Source organism: Paramisgurnus dabryanus, chromosome 3 (assembly GCF_030506205.2).
Source record: "Paramisgurnus dabryanus chromosome 3, PD_genome_1.1, whole genome shotgun sequence".
Classification (NCBI taxonomy): domain Eukaryota; kingdom Metazoa; phylum Chordata; class Actinopteri; order Cypriniformes; family Cobitidae; genus Paramisgurnus; species Paramisgurnus dabryanus.
The window spans coordinates 19909188-19930620 of record NC_133339.1 but is presented as its reverse complement, the minus strand read 5'-3'; the positions used below and the strand labels follow the sequence as shown (position 1 = coordinate 19930620).

The 21433-nt window shown below is 37.1% G+C and overlaps 1 long non-coding RNA gene across 2 annotated transcripts in view; it reads right to left on the bottom strand.

The window, feature by feature from the left end:
- LOC135733957 (uncharacterized) overlaps nucleotides 1-21433 on the bottom strand; it is a 243091-nt gene that overhangs the window by 99299 nt on the left and 122359 nt on the right. The window contains exon 3 of one of the 2 annotated variants that reach the window (XR_012336347.1): nucleotides 5566-5651. The exons of the other annotated variant lie outside the window; for it this stretch is intronic. This is a non-coding gene — a long non-coding RNA (uncharacterized lncRNA). Of the gene's footprint in view, nucleotides 1-5565; nucleotides 5652-21433 lie in introns of those variants that run through there. 2 annotated transcript variants of the gene reach the window in all.

Genomic DNA, 21433 nt, shown 5'->3' with positions numbered 1-21433 from the left:
TTTTATATGTGAAGTTACCATGTACATTATTACAACACAAAAGTCCAAGGCATGTAAATAGTTATTTACTGAAAGTTGTACAATTTGCGTTTTAAACAGTTATTATACATTCATCTTTATTACAGTATCAGATCAGCAGACAGACCGCAGCATATTTAGTATTAATGACAATAAACGTGCTCATTCTGAAATCTAAATAAATAATCATGCTTTGTACCGTATGTGCATGCAATAATTTGCTAGTTTTGTAATTATGTTATCTAAACTTACATGTTACCTAAACTTATTTAGAGAAATAACGCTGACCGTCACAGTGTAGCTGAATGTCAAACAAAACTTTATTTATACCCGTGTCATTAACAAATGCAACAGTCACACTCACCTTAACGGTTTTTTATAAATCCATTATCCTGCCCGATTAAAACATAAACATTGCAAATAACACCAGAATTAACAAATAATTAACGTACACATATCCTAAAAATTAACATTGTGTAACTGATACGCTGTAAAGGGGGTACATTTTGATCATGATTTTGAATGGAAGTCAATGGCGCTATCTGCCGGTTGGGTATACCAAGATGGCGGCTCGAACTCTGCGCTGGCTTCACCTCACTCGGTTACGTCAAGCGTTCTATGCGCAATCCAGTCATTTATATAGATCAGTGAGCACTACTCACCTGCGCATGCGCAGTGTTTGCACTTGTGTTTGCAGTAATGGGAACAATGTGAACAAGTTTTACTATCAATATTTATATATTGTTTTTCTTTAGTATATATGTATAGTTTTTCTAGTTTTATATAATCAGGAATAAAGTACAAACTTAAAAAAAAAAAATTAATTAAATTTTTTAATTCATTATTTTCAATGCATTTCTTTTACTACCACATATATGCTTTATTTATATAAAATTAAATAAATCAGTAATTTCTGTTAAACTTGGCGTAGGATATGGAACTGTAATGCAGTCGACAGGCTTGACTGAAAATTAATGCACACCCATAGAATGTTTCTCAACCAATGAGAATGAAGCATTTAACAGCCCAGTGGTATAAATATATTTTATAAATATATTTTATTTTTGTTGAATGCTGTATTCTGATTGGCTGAGAAATGTTTTATGGGTGTTGTGGATTATTTTTTTGTAAACCGCACACCCAACTAATGTCTTAAAAATAGTCACTAGAGCGATTTTTGTGGTAACCGTGGAATAAGAGGAATAATTGACTCCGGTCCTTTAAATTATGTAACAGGTACAAGAGGCTGTGCTATAACGTAAATAAGTAACGGCTGAAGGGCTTTGTCGCGTCGTGCCTGCAACCCCTTCACTCGTTACTTATTCACAATACAGCACTTGCCTCGAATACCTTATTGCTTTTATAAACGGTTACCACACAATATTGAAGTAAAAAAATATTATACGTGCAACTTTCATGAAGTTAAATCAATAAAAGCATTCATTCCGCAAGACAAAATAGTACCTGACCATAAACAACATTATAATGTGTAATTATATGCATGAAAGCTCAAAAAAACACAACAAACCGACATGTGTGGTTGCTAAGGGTGCAGTGATAAATAGAACCGTTTGGTGAAGTATTCATAGCCGTGTTTATCATGAATAAAGCTTTTGACCAATCAGAATCAAGGATTGGAACTAACAGTTTTATAATTAAAAATAATGCACACCGGAGGGGTGAGTAGTATTTTCTTATAATTCAACTGCCTTGCATCAATTATTCCTTACTTACACCATGGGGCTGTTAAATGCTTTATTCTGAGTGGTTGAGAAATGTCCCATGGGTATGCTTTATTTTTCGGTAGATGCACACCTGACCTGTCAAATGTCTTAAAATAACCACCTGAGCAATGTCTTGGCAATATTTGTGGTATAAAAAGAATTATGGACCTGCGTCGTGCCACATTACAACATTGGGTGTGCATTCTTTTTGAATAATTTAATGGCCCGTTGTCAATTAATCCTTACATATATATCTCTTTTTTTATTAAAAGAAAGATTTGTCCTGTACATTGTACATGTGTAACACTTAAAATTGCAAACAACATATCAAAATAGTTCTTTTAACTAATAAAAATACACCCTGAGTGGGTTACACAAAGTTGTAAAATTTTAAGTTGCAACATATGTTGTGTGTTTTTTGTACGAATAGCTGATCAACCTCATTATGCATGCAATGTGTGAGTGAACGTTGAGGCTAGCAAGTCAACAGATACTGTATTTCTCAACTCCAGCCCATAAAGTTCAGCCTGAGGCTGATCACATTACGATTATGATTGTTTTCTCAATGTCTGTGATTGCTCCTCGGGCCACTGCCATTACAAAGTTTAAAAAGACACTGATCAGAGGGGAAAAAAGAACAACAAAACATTTTCATTGATGAGTTAAAAAAGAAGAAATTAAAGGCCAGTGGTTTGACAAAAGACGGTATAACCCCAAACTAACGCTATTGGCTACGCCAGGGTTTTTCAAACTGGGGGCCGTTGCCCCTTGGGGGGCCCTGAGATGGTGCCAGGGGGCCCCAGTTTAATGACATTTTATAAAAAAACATTAATTTATTGTACAGTAAATTTGGTGTAATTAACCCTCAGAAAAATAAGGCTACTAACCAACACCAATACATTGTATCATTAAATATGTTTTGTTTAAATACAATTTAAAGTTTTGGAATGTTTTATGTCATAAACTTTCTTTGGGGGCCACGAAGAGATGCACAGTACAAAGGGGAACCGCACGGCAAAAAAGTTTGAGAACCACTTGGCTAAGCCACTGTTTGTCTGATTACTAATAATACTAATAAAACGTCAACATGAACTAATATGAACAATGCATAAAACAGTTAATAATCAGGAACAAGTTAAGTGAAAACTTCAACTAACTTGAGTCAAAATGACTAAGGACTTGTTTAGCTAATTTTTAGCATAGCTGAAACATTGTAAAGTTAAAATGGTAACATTTAACAATAAAGTTCAATTTTATTACATTAATTAAATCAATTCCTCACTATTTGTTAATATAAGTTAATACAAAAACAGTTGTTCATTGTTCGTTCATGTTTGTTTATTCTGCATTAAAAAAAACATTGCTTTTTTTAATGTAGCATATGTTGAAAGTAACAAACTAGGATTAATAAACACTCTACAAGGGCTGTTTATTGTTAGTTCAAGGTAACTTACCCCCCTACAATAGTGTTACCAATGCATTACCAATTAACTTCCAGATATAATTTCTCCTTTTAGTTATCTTTTGATTTAATCTTTAACAGGCTGGCTACAGTTCAGAGAACTTTTATTTTATACTCAACCTGTCAAATTCATGAAAAATGTCCTACTTCAAGATGCCTACTTTTTTTACTCTAACAGAGAACAGAGGAAAGCGAGAAAATCGGACGGCACGCACAGATCTTTGAGGATAAACTTTTTTCCTCTGGACTGCACCACAATGTGAGGTTGAGGTGGCCTCCTTTGTCCCGGCAACAGAATGACTGAGTGAGTGTGGAGCTGATAGGAAGGTCAAAGAGAGTTCGGTGTGAGAAGACAGAGAGGTGCGCGATACTGAGCATGCGCCGGGCTGCTCTCTTCATCGAGGGTTTGTGTTGGTGGGACAGGTTTGAGTGATGATCTGTGCAGCTCTCTCACGTTTTGTTCTCTGGCACAAAGCCAGGAGCGTGTGAGCTAACATATGAAATGGAAGACATTACTGGCACAAAGTCTCCTACTGTCAGTATGAATGTTTAAGCTAAGACCTCTTCTTGTTTGGGTTTCAGGATCAAGTCCAGAGTCAAGAATTCACCAGCGGCTTTGAGCTCATTTCATGTGCACTTATGTGCTGACTAAGATTGTTCTTAATAAAAACAAATCGCTTTCTGTATGAAAGTATTACTTTTCATATTTACTTTACAAAATTTAAATCTTTTATCACAAACAGAAATTGCATACTCTAATATAAAGGTACCTCATACCCGTCAAACAGATCATGTGGCAAGGCATCATGGGAGATTCAGGGCCCAGGGCAAGAGTGCAGCTAACCTCAACATTATTTGCTTATTAAAGCCGAGTGCTGAGTGATTTAAACCCATCAGAGCTCATACACCTCCCTGTCCTAGGTAACAATATAAATAATGATTCAATGTGTAAAAGACATCTCCAGTGCAAAAGTTTTACACCATTCGAAAAGTGGTTAAAAAATGGTCAGTTGCTGTCTTTGGGGTGGTACACTTTTGTGCCCAAAGAGTGCATAGTAGTTTCTCAAAGGTACATATTAGTACCAAATATACCTAAATGGTCCTCAAAGGTACAATTACGGACCTTTTAAAGGGTACTGCCCCAGTGGCAGCTACATGGTTCCCACTCGAAGTCAAATGGCAAATTCCCTGACTTTTCCCAGACTTTCACTGACTAAAAAGCTGAATTTCCATGACCTATGTCCGTGATGACGTGAGCCTGGATAATGCAGTGTACACCTTGAGTTTATAAAAATTTAGCTTAAATGTGTGAAAAAAATAAACGGTGTCAATAAACATCTGTTTAAACTGTAGTAGGCGGAGGTTTGGACCCGGAAATGTATTCCTTACATCACAAGTTAAGCAGCAGATTACATTTCGATAAATAGAAACAAAAATTTAAAGCAACTAACAAAAATCCATGATATTCCTGGAAAAGACCTTTCAACATTCTATGATATTCCAGAAATTCCATGACTCTTGGGAACCCTGCAGCTATATGGACCATTTTTTTTCTGACAGTGTAAACCAGTCCTGTAAAGAATTAAAAAATTTTTTTAATATCTATTCTGTATAACAAGGGTCTTCAACAGGGGGTCCGGGGACCCTTGGAGGTCCGTGGTGGTATTACAAGGGGTCCTCGAAATACACTTTGAATGCAAAATAATAGTTTTTTAACAAAACTTTAAACGAAAAGCATAACGTACCCACAATATAATGAAATTAAAATGTATGTAGTATGGCCAAAATGATTATTTTAGTCTCTTTGTAACGTCACTATAATAATAAAGTATGTATTATAAGTAATTTTTTTGTATGTTCTGGGGGTCCCTGCTCCTCCTCTTTATCCATTAAGGGGTCCCTGTCCTGAAAAGGTTGAAGACCTCTGCTGTATAATTCTGCAGATTTGACCCCAAAATTAGTAGAAAAAATGCTGAAACCTTCGTAAACTGAATCTGTCCATGACACAATCTGCAGACTGGGTTACATCCATCATGCAAAAACCTTAACATTACCATGTTTTGATAAAGTGATGTAAGCCATGCTTGCATTTTAAAATCTCTAAACAATCATATTCAAATGTTGTGTGCATCTGCGTAAAATGCCTTTCTATATGACAACGTACTGCATGACAGAACAGAATACAGACGGAAAACTACATTACACAACAAACTACAATGTTTTTAGTCTGTGTTGCAGTGGCAAAGTGTGTTTCCATGTGTGGGATTCTTTTTGTAGATAAAAGCGAGTGTGTGGTGGTGATGATACCACTGTCTGATTAAATTAAACCCCGGCACTATACTGACTACATAGGTCCTCTGCCAGATGGTGTGGAATCGAGGGCAAGACGATAGATTCATCCCAGACTAGCACGGCAGCATCTGAAGCCATCCACGCACACGGACAGCCTGTCAGAAACACAGCAGAAAGAATAAAGGATAGTAAATTCAAAGGGAATGTGCATGGGGTGTGTGAGAGACAGAGAGAGAAAGAAGGAAAGGACACACACACACACACACACACACACACACACACACCTCTCCATTACACACATTTATCCTAAAATGAAGCCTATGATGTAAAGTTTATTAAATCAGTATTAATGTTCCACATTTATGAGCTGGGCAGGGACCTGGCTGTAAATCTAAGTCCATTTACTACCTGAGCCACATACAGAGAGATGAAATGACTGCAATAATATTCACCATAATAGCTTGGCTAATGTTTGCAGCTTTAGTAAGAAAAATATTATCGGACCGTAGGGTCCGACGGCACGCATTACGCTGAGAAATATTCAGCGAAGAAAAACCCTTACAAGCAGACAGACGTCTGACAAGTATTTTTCTGATTCATTTGTTACTATAATTTATACGCTGTCAACAACACCTTTATTTGACACAAACTAATGTTGCTTCTACAATCAGTCAACGGATAATCAGACTTATCTCAGTATGAATAATATTTAAATATTATGTATTTTATACACATAAATAAAATCCCATCAGTCTCTCATCAGTGACCAAGTTCCACATTTACTAAAAATCCATTGCCCACTTAATTTATAAATCCCCCAATCATTTTGACTTTTGAATTATGATCTATTACATTTAATTCCGCCTTTTTTTCTTTTTTGACTGGTCGGACCACCGGCCTGGCACAGGGAAAGAGAATGGGCTGTAATGAAACATTAGATGAGAGCACCTCAGAAACTATAAAGGGACATCATGTCTTGAGCAAATGATGAATATCATCCTTTGCAAAAAAATCTTCTTTCAAAGGTTTAATTACATTTTGGCAAAAAAAAGAGACACTGTCAGACCCCCATTCACTGCAGACAAACCATATGATAAAATGAATTCATCTGTTATGGAAAAAGTACACATTTGACATGACAATAGCAGATCTTAAAGATTATATAAAATAATAATCTTGTTGAACGTCAACAAATTACATGCTTCAAATGCGATTTTACAAAGAGTATCACTGTTGGACAGAAAAGTACATTATGGTCACTTGTGGCGGGTTTAAAGAGCACCAATTATCTGATTCACGATTTTACATTTCCTTTGTAAGGGTGTATTAGTACATGTTAATGTACAAAAATGATATACAAAAAGTATATACCCCAAAGTAAATGATGTCGCAAGTTATCGTCTTCAACTTAAATCTCTTTTGTTGGACTACAACAAACACACGGATTGTAGGCAACAGTTTACTTCATAGGATTATTGACGTGAATATGACATTATGTCATGATCATAATTCCTCCTGATTGAACTCACAGCCTGTAAGTTAACTCCTGTTAGCAGCGAATCTTTCAAACATGGTAAGGAGCATCACATTTTCTGCTGACTTCCGAAGCATTCAGACCAAACACAACGTACAGATTAGCTGGCCAATCAAGGACAGTTTTGTACAAAATCTGTGCGTTTCAGGAAGACAGGGAAATCTGGAGCTACAAAAATGTACGATATGTGGAAAATAATGGGCCCTATTTTAACGATCTGAAACGCAAGTGCGAAGTGCAAAGCGCAAGTGACTTTGTGGGCGGATCTTGGGCGCTATTGCTATTTTCCTGGCGGGAGAAATAACTCTTGCGCCAGGCGCAAATCAATAAGGGGTTGGTCTGAAGTAGGTTTATTATTCATAGGTGTGGTTTGGGCGTAACGTCAAATAAACCAATCAGAACGTCATCCAACATTCCCTTTAAACGCAAGTGCGCAAGTTCCATGGCGGGTTGCTATTATTATGACGGATTTACCAGGCGCACGCCTGGAGCGGTTCACAGCCGAGGAGACCGACGTTCTTGTAAGAGCAGTCAAAGACAGAAAAGTTGTTTTGTATGGGGATAGGAGAAATCCGCCCAAATCAGCGTCGGTTAAACAGGCGTGGGAGGAAATAGCCACAATTGTCTCATCAGCTGGCATCCCCAGGACGTTGCGCCGCAAGCGCTACAATGATGTCAGGAGACGGGGGAATCCCAAGCTTGCCAGCATAAATCGGGCACGCCGTGTAACGGGACGTGGATCTGCCTCTACACAGGACCTGACCGCTGAAAGCCAAGAAAGTCCAACCCCAAAGTACACTTACAAATCAAGTTCACATACATTAAGGTTTCTTATGAAAACATTTTAATTATTATTTACATAAAATAAACGTAATACAGCCACACAACAAACTTATGAAAATATTTTAATCGTTATTTGCATGAGAATTTTTTAACGCAGCCACACAAAATAAATATAAACTATCACCACAATGCTCACCACAATGATTTCCCTTATCTCATGTGTTAATATTTTTTATTGTAACAATTTATGATTTGCAAAAATAACTGTTGCATCTGTGTAGATTAGATAAGCAAAGTGTGTGCGCGTTGTGCACGCTATACATTATGGTCAAGCATGCGCCCTTAAAATAGCATAATGAACAACGCGCAACGCGCCACTGACTTTAGACTACTTTTTTCTGGTCAGTGGCGCAATTGTTTTTTGAAACTGCAAACTAGCATCAGGGATGGTTTGCGCCGGAACGCGCCTCCTTTTTTGCGCTGAACCGCCCAGGGAGCGCAAGTTCATTCCCTAGTTTGCCGACGTGCGTCTGTGGAGGGAAAAACCCGCTGTGCGCCGGTGCAAAATACGAATGATACATGCGTCACTGACAAAGTCAATTGCTCTGGGTGCAAGATAGGGCCCAATGTGTTTTTGAACCATAATCCACCCAAACACATTGTATTATAACAAATACACAAATAAAAAAACTTCGTTTTTAGCAAAGAAATAGATGCACATTAAACAAAGAATAAAAATGTGATGGCTAAAAGATGTCAATAATGACTGAAGCACTCAATGTATAGTTTGCCAACATTATCTACTGTACCTGATCACAAGTGTGCTACGACCCTACAGAAACTAGCTTGTTGACTGGATATTCAATGCCACGTTGGATAACAGAGGATCTTTACTGATGTGCGTTTGGTGTTGTGTAAACTTTGCCAGTTTAACCTTTACTAATCTAATTGCCCTTATCAACTAACAAAGGTGACATGACATTATACGTGTGGTTATGACACATCTTTTTGTAAGACCTAAATGTCACACTCGAGTAGAAGTGAATGTGCGAACACAGAGTAACAGGAAGGGAATTTACGGTATCTGTCCACACCTGGTATAGTAATGATGAGAATGTGTCTGTGTGTGAGAAAGAGAGCTTTTACTTTCATGAAAGATTCACCATTTCAAACTCTGAATGAGAAGAAAAGTCTCATTGACAGGATTTCATCTCTTATTAATGTTTGAATAGGGCATGAATGGAACAGCCACCTGTTACCTGTGTAGCGCCTCTGTGTCGTTTCATTTTTGCGGTTACGCGATTATTGTTGTGTACACAAATGCACTGTTCAACACATACACACAATGGACTAACATGCTCTCATACACTATAATTAAAATGTTTAGACACACCTACTTATTCTTTATTGTTACCTCTTCAAAGCACTCAACCTTTTGCCAAGATTACAGCTCTGCACACTCTGGGCATGACCTCATCCCAGTTCCTGTGGTATCCACATGGGAAAAAATCTCATGTAGGGTGGGAACTTGTAGGCTATTATTTCTTTATTATGTTTTAGAGCCCATCAATTTAATTTAACATTTCCTCACAAAATGTGACCGTGTCAGTAAAATACAGATTGAAGTCTTATAATCTAATGATGAGATTAAGAGCATTAAAGTTTGATTTCACTCATTCTATTACTTTAATTTCAATCTTTGACATGACCTTATTCAGCCAATTTTAAAGGTTGTAAATGTTTTTTTTTACATTATGTAGATTTTGACTGTATAAAAAACAGTTAATCTTTTCACCTGCTCCAACCCGTTTTCTCATCCTCATTTCATCCTGAAGCTAGATTTAAATGAACAAAAATAATCACAAGACACACAAAAACCAATGAGATCTGTTAGCAGCACATGCCTCCATTGAACTTAGCACTGATATGCATTTTTGGTTTCAGTTTCACTAAATAAGCTCAAAATATTTATAGTTTTCTCTCACAATGGTAATTAAAAAAAAAACATACAGTATACACTCACCTAAAGGATTATTAGGAACACCATACTAATATTGTGTTTGAGCCCCTTTTGCCTTCAGAACTGTCTTTAATCTACGTGGCATTGATTCAACAAGGTGCTGAAAGCATTCTTAAGAAATGTTGGCCCATATTGATAGGATAACATCTTGCGGTTGATGGAGATTTGTGGGATGCACATCCAGGGCAAGAAGCTGCCATTCCACCACATCCCAAAGATGCTCTATTGGGTTGAGATCTGGTGACTGCGGGGGCCATTTTAGTACAGTGAACTCCTTGTCATGTTCAAGAAACCAATTTGAGCTTTGTGACATCAGAGTAGACATCAGAGGATGGGTACATGGTGGTCATAAAGGGATGGATATGGTCAGAAACAATGCTCAGGTAGGCCGTGGCATTTAAACGATGCTCAATTGGCACTAAGGGGCCTAAAGTGTGCCAAGAAAACATCCCCCACACCACTACACCATTGCATTAATGAGAAATTGAACAGTTGTTCCTAATAATCCTTTAGGTGAGTGTATTAACCCATTCATAGGAGTACTCCTACATGTTAAAGGGGACATATCAAGAAAATCTAAAAATTTCTATGTTTATGTGCTATAGTTGTGTCCCCAGTGCTTGTATCAACCTAGAAAATGTGAAAGAGATCAACCCAGTAACTTAGTTTTGGTAAACCATTCTCTGCAAGCATGTGAAAAAATAGGTCATTGAAATTTAGCTCCCCCGGTGATGTCGGAAGGGAAAAATACCACCCCTTAATCTGCACTATCCAGTCACGGCAGTGGAATTTAGTACAGAGATCAGTTAATTTGCATTTTAAAGGACACACCCAAAACGGTAAATTTTTGCTCATACCTACCAAGTGGCAATTTTTACATGCTATAATAAATTATTATCAATATGGTATTTTGTGCTTTAACTTCACATACGTACTCTAGGGACACCAAAGATTTATTTGACATCTTAAAAATGTCTTGTGAAATATCCCGTTTAATTCCCGTATGATGAATAATTTTTTTTATGCCAAAAATCATTAGGATATCAAGTAAAGATCAAACATCAAATTGCAAATTATTTATCATAAATAAAATGTGTTGCTAAGGACTTCATTTGGACAACTTTAAAAGGCGATTTTCTCAATATTTTGATTATTTCTGCAACCTCAAATTCCAGAATTTAAATAACTCTGCCAAATATTTTCCTATCCTAACAAACCATACATCAATGAAAAGCTTATTTATTCAGATGTATAAATCCCAATTTAAAAAAGACTGGTTTTGTGGTCTAGAGTCACAAATAGGTTGAGTAAATTTAGAGAATTTTCAGATTTAGGATTCCTTTAATTATTTATATGAAACATGATGAAAGTAAAATGTCTCTAAAGCCTTGACTTGGAATGTACATGAAATGCACTGATAAAGAAATAATTAAATGTTAAAATATATGCTGCGGAACTAATAAATGAACTAAATGTATTTATTTATACTCTCTCTCTCTCTCTCTCTCTCTCTCTCTCTCTCTGTCTCTGTCTCGCTCGCCCTCTCTCTATCTCTCTCTATTGCAAAATCTTCTCAACCTCCTGAATGCGAGAGCCGTTCTTACGGCACTCCGTCATTTTCTCCCTCCGTTTACATTTCTACATCTTCTGTAATCCATCTCTCTCTGTCTCTGCAATTCATCTCTCTCATTCCTTCTCCCACTAGCATTTACATCTCCAGGATGCTTTTATCAATGACCAACAATGATCTTCACAATCTGTGTACATAATTGATACATTTACATTCATCAATCTCCGCATAAAGAACACGTCAGACTCTGTGAAAGGTTTCCAGCATCTACTATACACTCTATGATTAACTTACAGTGGAAGTGAGTGATCCACATCCAACAATCAGATGCCATACAACAACAACGATCAGCATGTCTTTGTAATGCAATCACTAGGAGTTTTTTGAGAGTCATGAAATTTTGAGATTGTCAAAATTGTCTTTGGAGATGCAGCGTAAATGTGTGAGAGTCAAATCTTGCTCTGCTGTTTTTGCATATCACTCTGGTCTCCGATTCTCTACCCACCTGCTTGGTGTGACATTTAACCTTTAAGAAAAATCAACCTAAAGCTACTTACAATGCATGTGAGGTATACATTTTAAATCAGTTTGTTTTCACGGTGTCCATGTAGCTCAATTTCAAAGTTTTCCACCAAAACACCTCTACATGTTTCTGACTAAATGATGTCCTCCAGCAGAGGATGTGCTTTAAAGTTAAAAATGACATTTAGCTCTAATTCAAAGGGGAAGCCACATTTCATGTCGACAGTGATGTTGTTGAACGGAAAGACTACAAGTGCGTAAGTGTGAGAGTTTTAAATCTCAGCTACTACCTGTAACTACAGCTCGGCATAAAAGATGGCCCGTAGGACGGAAGCCCAGTTAGTTTCCCTCAGGGATGCACTCCAGACCAGCCAACCCATAAAGCTAAGCTAAAAAGCTTGCTTTAAAACTACCATAAAGCTCACGAGGGAAAGAGGGGCTTCCTTCCTTTCTTCGCCCCGTGGCCTGACTGGGGGAAAAATATGAACCTCGCGGCGGCGGTTTGACGGATGACGCCACAGTAAATCACGCTACTTCCTGCCGCGGCCCTCGCCAAGGTGCAGGAGTTGTGAATTATTATGATGTATTATAACAGAGCGGAGCTACGTGATATTACGTTGTATGCCAAATTACGCCTGAGAAATAGCTTTATCTCGTTAATTAATCACGCTAATTTATACCTCGACTTTCTGTTTCTGAGACGCACTGAGGCTGGAGCTGGTGTACACACAGATGTGAGAGTTTTCAGGGGAGAGAATCGTTTTGTACAGCAATGCTTTTGAAGGAAAGATTGATGATGAGGTTTTGTATTTACACCCTCTTGGCTGGACAACCTGTTTCTGATATCTACAGTGAAAAGCAATAGATGGTGCGTTCTAGTGAGTATGTGGGCTCTCTCTCTCTCTCTCTCTCTCTCTCTCTCTCTCTCTCAAACACACACACATACACACACATACATCAAGAGTCTTTCCATCAAGATTCATCACATGATGCCATTTTCAAGGGCTCTGTTAATCTGGTCTAGCAGTAAGTGAGTGGGTTGCTGGTGGACCTGGCTCAAGAATCCCGGCACACTGCACTGCCCCCAACTGGCCTATATGTGTCCAACAGCACTGGTAGGAGCTCCCATCCCCCTTTTCATAGTGAGTGCCTGTACACTAAATCTGTGCTGTGATATTTTCTTGTAATAGGATATAGTGAAGGGAGGCTGGGGCTAGTTGTCACACTTGTAATAGGAACTATAATATTTGGAACTATAATTTGGCGTCTAAAAGCCAATGCAAATGTTAGTTTTTGCTTGTTGGTTTAAACAACTAGTTCAAAACCTCTTAGAATTATATTATAAACCCTCTTACGTCATCTGAAAAAAATATATCACATTTTTGTAAAACCGGCTAGGAAAACAAGTTAACACAATAAAAGCACAGTAGCTTGCATTCAGGCAAGGCTGTCAAAATAGGATGTTTCAAATTTCCATTGGGGCAAGTTGTCACAGACGCTCATGTACTTTGTCAAATGTTACAAAACATTTTAAGATATAGAAATATCCTAAAAAAAATCTCCATTGTAATAATCTACACTGAAAAAATTATACATTTAATGTACTAATTTTTTTAAGGCAAGTGGTTGCAATTAATTTATTATAAGGTACATTTAAACAAAAGTTTTTTATTTTATTTGTCTAATTTTTTTTTGTTTAAATGTAGCTTAAATAAATTTATTGCAACCACTTACCTTACAAAAATTGAATAAATTGAATGAATAATTTTTTCAGTGTACTCTATATAGTGTGACAACATGCCCCGCTGTTAAACTGTATGTAATAATCTTGATACACAAAAGACTTTAAGGTAGGCATGGGTCGGTATAAAATTTGGCAGTATGATAACTTTAAGCAAAAATACCACAGTTTCCGAGTGTTGCGATATTACTTAAATGTGATATTTTCACATTTCTACGTATACAAACAACAACTTTTCAACTGGACACAAAATTATATCATTTTATTTTTGAGCACATACAACATGTAGGCCAGGTACGAATAAAGCCTTCAAATTATAATATATATAAATGTTTTCTTTATATATTTTGCTATATATATTATATGTAAACGTTAAATCAATTACATGACAAGCTTATAGCTTCAAACAAAGTAGTCTGACAACTAGCTCTGTCTTTCTAGATGTTAAGACCTAACTTCTTAATGCTGAGTAAGAGGTAGATATACTTTACAACCAGTCTATTAAACAATAGCAAAAAATACATACTATGGCAGACGTATAATTATATACTTTATTCATTAACTGCTCCGATTACACACAAAAACTTTCATGTACACACACACACACACACACACACACACACACACACACACACACACACACACACACACACACACACACACACACACACAGAAAAGCACCTGCAGCGTTTTGAAAATAGGGAACATCAACTCCTGCATCACGTATGTACACACGCCATCCATCATTGTTGGGAAGTCATTACATTTGGCTTCTTAAAGCTAATCCTCGCCATTACACACTGTGACTGATCATAAACTCAGACTGATGTTATCTATATGAGGCAAATTACATGGATCCCATTTGTACGTTTTGAGATTTCTGAATACATTATTCTTCATGGTAAAAAGGGCTGGAAGTGAAGTAAAGCTTTGCTTTGCTGACTCTGGAGCTATGCTGAATGAAATAACTGGGGTATCTGATATGATTAATAGATGCTAAATGCTCTTAATTCCAAGCTTCAATTGATATGCAAAAAGATGAAAAAGATTCGAATCACTAAAGCTCTTCACTAATCAGAAAAGCATCATTTTAAATAAGTGAACTAAAAAATATGATTTATCACTCATGACTCATTCAATGTTAAGTTTTTTAAATTAATTACACATTTAACCTCCTAAGACCTGAGCTTTGGTTTGTCTTTTTTCAGATTTCTTCCAGCTATTTTGAGGTTAGAAAGAACAAATAAATATAATAACAAAATATTTTACTTTGAACATGAAGCAGTGTAATTGTCTACGTTTGTGTACAACAGGTTCCAGTTACACAGAATTAGGTAACAAAAAATGTGATGTCCATGTATGTGGACACACCAGGCCTTAGGAGGTAAATAAAATAAACCATTGATTGCAATATAACAATTATGGTTAATTACAAGGTTGTTTTGTTAACATTGGTTAATGCATTAGTTAACATAAAGGAACAATACTTCTATTTCTTTACATTTATGCATCTTAGTTCATGTTAATTTCAGCATTTACTTGTACATTTTTTTAATAAACGTTAGTTAAAGGAGTATTCCTTCTAAAAAAAATTGGGGCCCATTGACTTTTCATAGTGGAAATAAAAATTACTATGTTCAAGTCAATGGGGACCATTTTTGACTAAACTTAATGCACAATGAACAAACATGAAACATTGTACTGGCATTGGCATTACCTATAACATAGGCAAAGACTAATAAATCCTGAAAAGCCACATTGCTCAACTAATGTTAACAAATGCAACCTTATTGTACAGTGTTATTGAGTTGCCAGAGTAACGAGTAACAAGTTGCATCAAGGTTGGTTTATGCTTGACAGTGTTGGTTTGGAACTGGCCTAGCTACTGGACTAGCATAGCTATCGTGTTTACAATGAACTCATAATGGTAAATACTATGGTAAAATACTTAATCAGAAGCTTGGAAAAAAGCATTCAGGCTGGTAAAGTTAGTTCAGATGTTATATTACACATTATTACTTACCTTTACAAACATTAGTATATGTTAATACAATATGTAACATGCAGTAGTACATAACAGTAAAGATAAGATTAAATGTCTGGAAAGGGGTGAAAAACACAACTTTTATGATGAAGATAAGAGCTACTCATGACTAAAAAGAGATATAATGGGATTATAAGTGTAAACTGTATGCACCTTTCCACAAATGGGTCAAATTATACCCATTATATCACTTGCACATTTCTGCTGTATAGTAAGTATCTACTCTGTAAATGAGTCACCTGCAATGGAGAAGCAAGCATCCGTGTCTATGTGTTTGAAAAGGAAAAGGCAAAATAAAAGAGAGATGTTATCTCGTGTACTTTGTGACATCAGAAGTCTGCACAACATTGCCTGACTTTATATCATTCATTTCTGGGTCATTCATCATGTTTTAATATACCGATACAGCCACAATAACTGTGGTTCCATGCATGTGTACAACAGAGCTCAGAGGCATAGCAAATCTTACAACCAGAGGACACATCCCTCCCCCTTTAAAAAAAAAAAACTTTGTTCATTAAAAACAAAACTCCTATACCAGCCCACCCAAAAAGAAAACACAATTTTGAGATTAAGCAGAAGCTTTGGAAGTGGGCATGGATACGCACTCGTGTTCCTGTAGCTGAACTGTTAAAGAATTGCACTCCTATTGACGAAGCAAAAGATTGTGGTTTGATCCCAGAGAACACACAGCAAAAAAATATTGAAAGCAATGTGAGCTACTTTAGATGAAATCATGTGCTCAACGCATAAATGTAATGTAATGTAGGACATGAGCACAGAAGGTTAATATCACTACCTACTAACCAGCTCTCAGGAAAAGTAGTTACAATGAACAGCATAGCCCAAGCTATGTCTCACAGTAATACCAATCTTTTTTTTTTTGCGTCTACAGTAGTTGCATTTTTATTGACCCTAAATTACATTTTTACAGACCTCTATTAAACGGTTCCCTTATGGAAAATTAACCATTGTTTTACTACAGTTGAAAAAACATGGTTACTGTAGTAAAACCATGGTTACCACAAAAAAACATGGTCACTACACCAGGGGTCTCCAACGTGGTGCCCGCACAGAGTTTGTGAGGTGCCCACCAAAGCACATACTTAGTATCAATTATAATATTTATTTATTACATATTTTTATATTAGCTTGGCTTGGTTTACATATGTTAACATTTTAATTGATACTAAAACATGTCAACAAGTAAAACAGACTCAAGTAAAACAAAAAAGTATTGAGTAGACTATCAAAAAGTAGCCCTCCAGATTGATTTATCCAAGGTGGTAGCCCTTGCTCACAAAAAGGTTAGAGACCCCTGCACTACACTTTTACCACAATAAAAAATGGTTAATTTTATTAAGGGTTGAGCTGACTACTAAGGGCCAATATCCATACAGTGTAAAACGTTTAAAAAACCACAGTATTTAATGTAAAACTTTTACTATAACACATTGTTTAGCAATTTAGGGGCATGGCCCCCTAGGGAAATGTTATAAAATGTATTAATTTATAGTAAAATAAGACTACAAACCAACAGAACTACTTCTGTTGTTTTAGTTCAACTGAAATGTTAGGTTTGAGATTATTTAATGAATATCTAAGGGGGCAGGGAGGGCAAAAATTATGATCCTTTCAGTGGGGGGATGCATGTTGAAAAAGAACCACTGCTTTAACATATATTTATTTAATGATTGAATGATGATATTTTACTGATGCAATTCAGTTTCAATAATCTTATTTAGTTTGTTTCCTTACTTGCTTGCACCTTAGTGGAGCATCTACTAAACTTGATTTTAATATTGTGCTATTGTATAATGGTAGCATTTTGGTAAGTCATATCTGTCAAACGCTGCATTATTTAGTGGTCTTTTGGCGTGTGACATACTTCATTTTAGTTGTACAGATGGCCCAAAAAGTTTGGGTAAATAGATTTTGTGTTTGACCATATGTGCTTACTCAAAACTAGCTCTACCATATGGTTACGCAGACCCTACAGGGGTTAAAGACAGACAGCATCAACAAAACAAGACTCATCATTTTTGACAAAAATATGCGTTTTATATTATGGGTATAAGAAAATAGATATTTTGTTTGCGGATTCTGTATCGATTAAAAAAGAAGAAGAAGAAAAACCAGCAATTTTGATTATTTTATTTATTTATTTATTTATTTTAATCATAGAGGATTCATGGGGTTTCGCGTTTATATCCCGACCGCTAGATAGCATCTTATTTCTAAACTTTAAGAGAAACAGGAAGTACTTACTACAGTTTGCTTATGGCGGTGTGTTTCTTGATGACAGCTTTCCTAAAATGATATCCGATTACATTTCAAAAACAGTAAAACAGCGCAATATATCGCCTTGGGTACAGTATCGCAACACACCACATCACCAGATGCGATACACAGCCCTATGTTATATTCATGGTTGTTCCAATAATGTTTTAGTCCTCATTACTGAACTTTGACATCTTTAGTTTGCTTCTATAGCTTTAAAATGTCAAAATATCAGCTCATGTGAATGTTTCTATGGCAACAGGAAACTTAAAATCATGTCAATCTTGTACAAAGATCCACCAACACCTCACATCTTCTCAGTGGTATTTCTAATACACCCAAATAGTTTACTATTCTAGAGTTACCTGCAATGGTATCCACCACAACCGCTCTAATAAGAATAAATGTATCTTGAGGGCTTAACACCTTTATACGCGAAAGGGGAGTGGCCAACCTGTGCTCACTGACATCACACTAGCACTAATCAGGGTTTTGGCACAGTTTCAACCAAATCACACCTCATGAACCGAGCTACGTTCAAACATTATCACAGATCCATAATGACTATAATTGCTGGAATTACAACTAATTTACACATTTTGTCTCATAATAGCACACAAAGACAGGTAAAACGGGCATGAGCTTGTCACATGTCTCGCCGAGTGAAAAGCATGCATGGATTCTCACCCTCCAGCTTGCCTCAGCGAGTCTTCAGGAGCGCTCCACGCAAACAGGTCTTTGGTGAGCTTTGTTCTCCCTCCTTCACACCTACAGGTTGATGTTGACTTTCCTGCAAACTCTATCCCTTTATTTATCCAGGGCGTTTCGTTCCACGGTGTGTGCTCTTTTTTCGTCAATCCAATCTGTCTTTTCTTTCACTGTATGTCTTTCAACCACCAAATAATGACAGGGTACACTCTTAAAACGAATGTGTTAAATTAACACATCTTGTGTCTAGTTAAGGACAACACACCTAGTGTGTTGTCCTTAATTTAACACATCTCTGTGTTATTTTTAGAACAACACACTTTGTGTTGTTTTAACACATCTTGTGTTGTCCCTTTTATTTATATGAACTCTAAATCAGCACGAAATAACACATAATGTGTTAAAAACAACACATAATGTGTTAAATAGTTTAACACAAAGCAATGTGTTAAAATTAACACATCCATGGTGTGTTAATTTTAACACATTGCTTTGTGTTAAACTATTTAACACATTATGTGTTAATTTTAACACATTATGTGTCATTTCGTGCTGATTTAGAGTTCATATAAATAAAAGGGACAACACAAGATGTGTTAAAACAACACAAAGTGTGTTGTTCTAAAAATAACACAGAGATGTGTTAAATTAAGGACAACACACTAGGTGTGTTGTCCTTAACTAGACACAAGATGTGTTAATTTAACACATTCGTTTTAAGAGTGTACAAGTGCTTGTTGACCTCGCCGGCGTAGTCGTGCCAAACCACAGAGTCTTAGAAAAACGACCAGCATAAACCCTGGATGATTATTGCACACCGCGTTTGGTCGGATTAAATACCCCAGTGCCACTCAAAAGCAGGTTACCGTCGCAACGGGCTCATTCTCGTAACACTGGTAGCTTCAGCTGTATTATTCCTAAAGGAGGTATAAGCCAACTATATAAACATTATGATGTCTTATAGTTGACTATAAACATCATAATTCCAGCACGAACTGACAAGAAATGACAGATCAATGTTTGACTACTGGAGCTTTTTCTAAAGCAGCATTTACAACCTGTCCCTCAACAAGGCAACAAAAACGTTTTTTAAAAGTGTACAAATGTGGCCATTAGCATAAAAAATAGAAATGTTTAGAAAATATAAACTGCATTTTGAATGCTGCTCTGTTTTTTATTAGGCTTGCTCTCCACGAGACAAGTTCCCTTGCAAGGGTTTCCTCAGATTTACCACCTTACCAGACTAAAGGTCTATAGGAGATCATAACCTCCAACACACAACAATAGTCTGACAGTGTCTTCTGCCCCTAGTGGCCGCCTGTGTCTACACACCAAACCATCATTTTTAGATTGATCCGAAATGACACAAAAGACAACACGGCACACTCATCAAACAAACAAAGATATTTCCTTCAGCGTCCTGATATAAAGCCGTTCCTTTCCCAAGCAGACAGAATGCGGTCAAACCAGATAACGGATTGCTGAAAGATGGTTTATCTAACATTAAAGACAGGATACATTTGTAATGGTTCATAGCTCTGTGAAGCTAAGTGTAGAGGAATGCAGGGAGAACCGTCTTAAATCTAGCTGAGCGATGTCGACGGCAGCATTTATTCGATTCCACGGACGCTTCTGACAAAAAATACCTCACAGTATCTGTTAAAAGAGAACCCAAAGGACAGATCAGTCAGACCACCCAATATTGCCCTGAAGCATTCATACTGGGATTTTTTTTCGCGTGCCTTTATTCGTTCCCTTCTTTCTGTCTCTTGTTTCCAACCCGCAGCATCCCTCAGGATGAGTACATGAGCAGAACTCGCTGAAATGTGGAAAGGGCTTGATGTTTTCATTAGGGGTTTTTGGATACCTTTCAGTGAGATCGTGGCCCGGGGGAGGACGCAAGAGTCCCGCTTAGCATCAGCACCGGCCGCACCATTAATCATTAGCATCAGAGAATATTCATCTACATAAGCTGAAACATACAAGTCCTATTTAATTCGCTAAAGACTGGATGATGGGGACTTGGCCACAGGAGGAATGAAAATGCCACTGTGGAACAAACAAAAGCTAGACAAAACGAGAAGTGGGGGGAGTGTTTTAATAAGACGTGGGAATGTCTGCATTCCTGTCTCTATAGCTAAATATAACTTACTGAATGGCTGAGATTTTCTCTCTCTCTCTCTCTCTTGTATGCGCACTCCACGCATTCATTCTTGTGTTTTACGGCGTAACGGAGGGGCAATAAGTTTTAGTCTGGCTGACAGCAGTGCATGTTGTAAGACTGGATGATGCTTAATCTCAGCCACTCCCACTGACTACAGATCTGGGATCAGTCTTGGCTTTGGTCCCACAACGTCAAGGAACCGACAAGGAGGAGGGGATCTGACCGAAGATCAGTCGCTAGTTGTAACTGGCCCCTTGGGTCCTGTAACCAGCTCGACGGCTGTCCCACACTGCCCCCGCAGGTCACACAGCAGACTCAAGTTAATATTTTTTGGGGTCAGTGTTGCTGCTTTTTGACCTTCTAAAGTAAAACTTGCGTGAAGAGTTAGTTTTAGATAACAGATTAATTACCCAGATTTTAATCATTTTTAATGGCTCCCAGTGCAGTGGGAAGGGCAAAAGATGAATAAAACCGAATTCAAAGGCCAGTTTCGGTTTTTCTAAACGCTCTCCAAGTCAAACCACTGACATACGGCACAGCGCTTTTCCAAGACACCTTTTATTTTCATTGG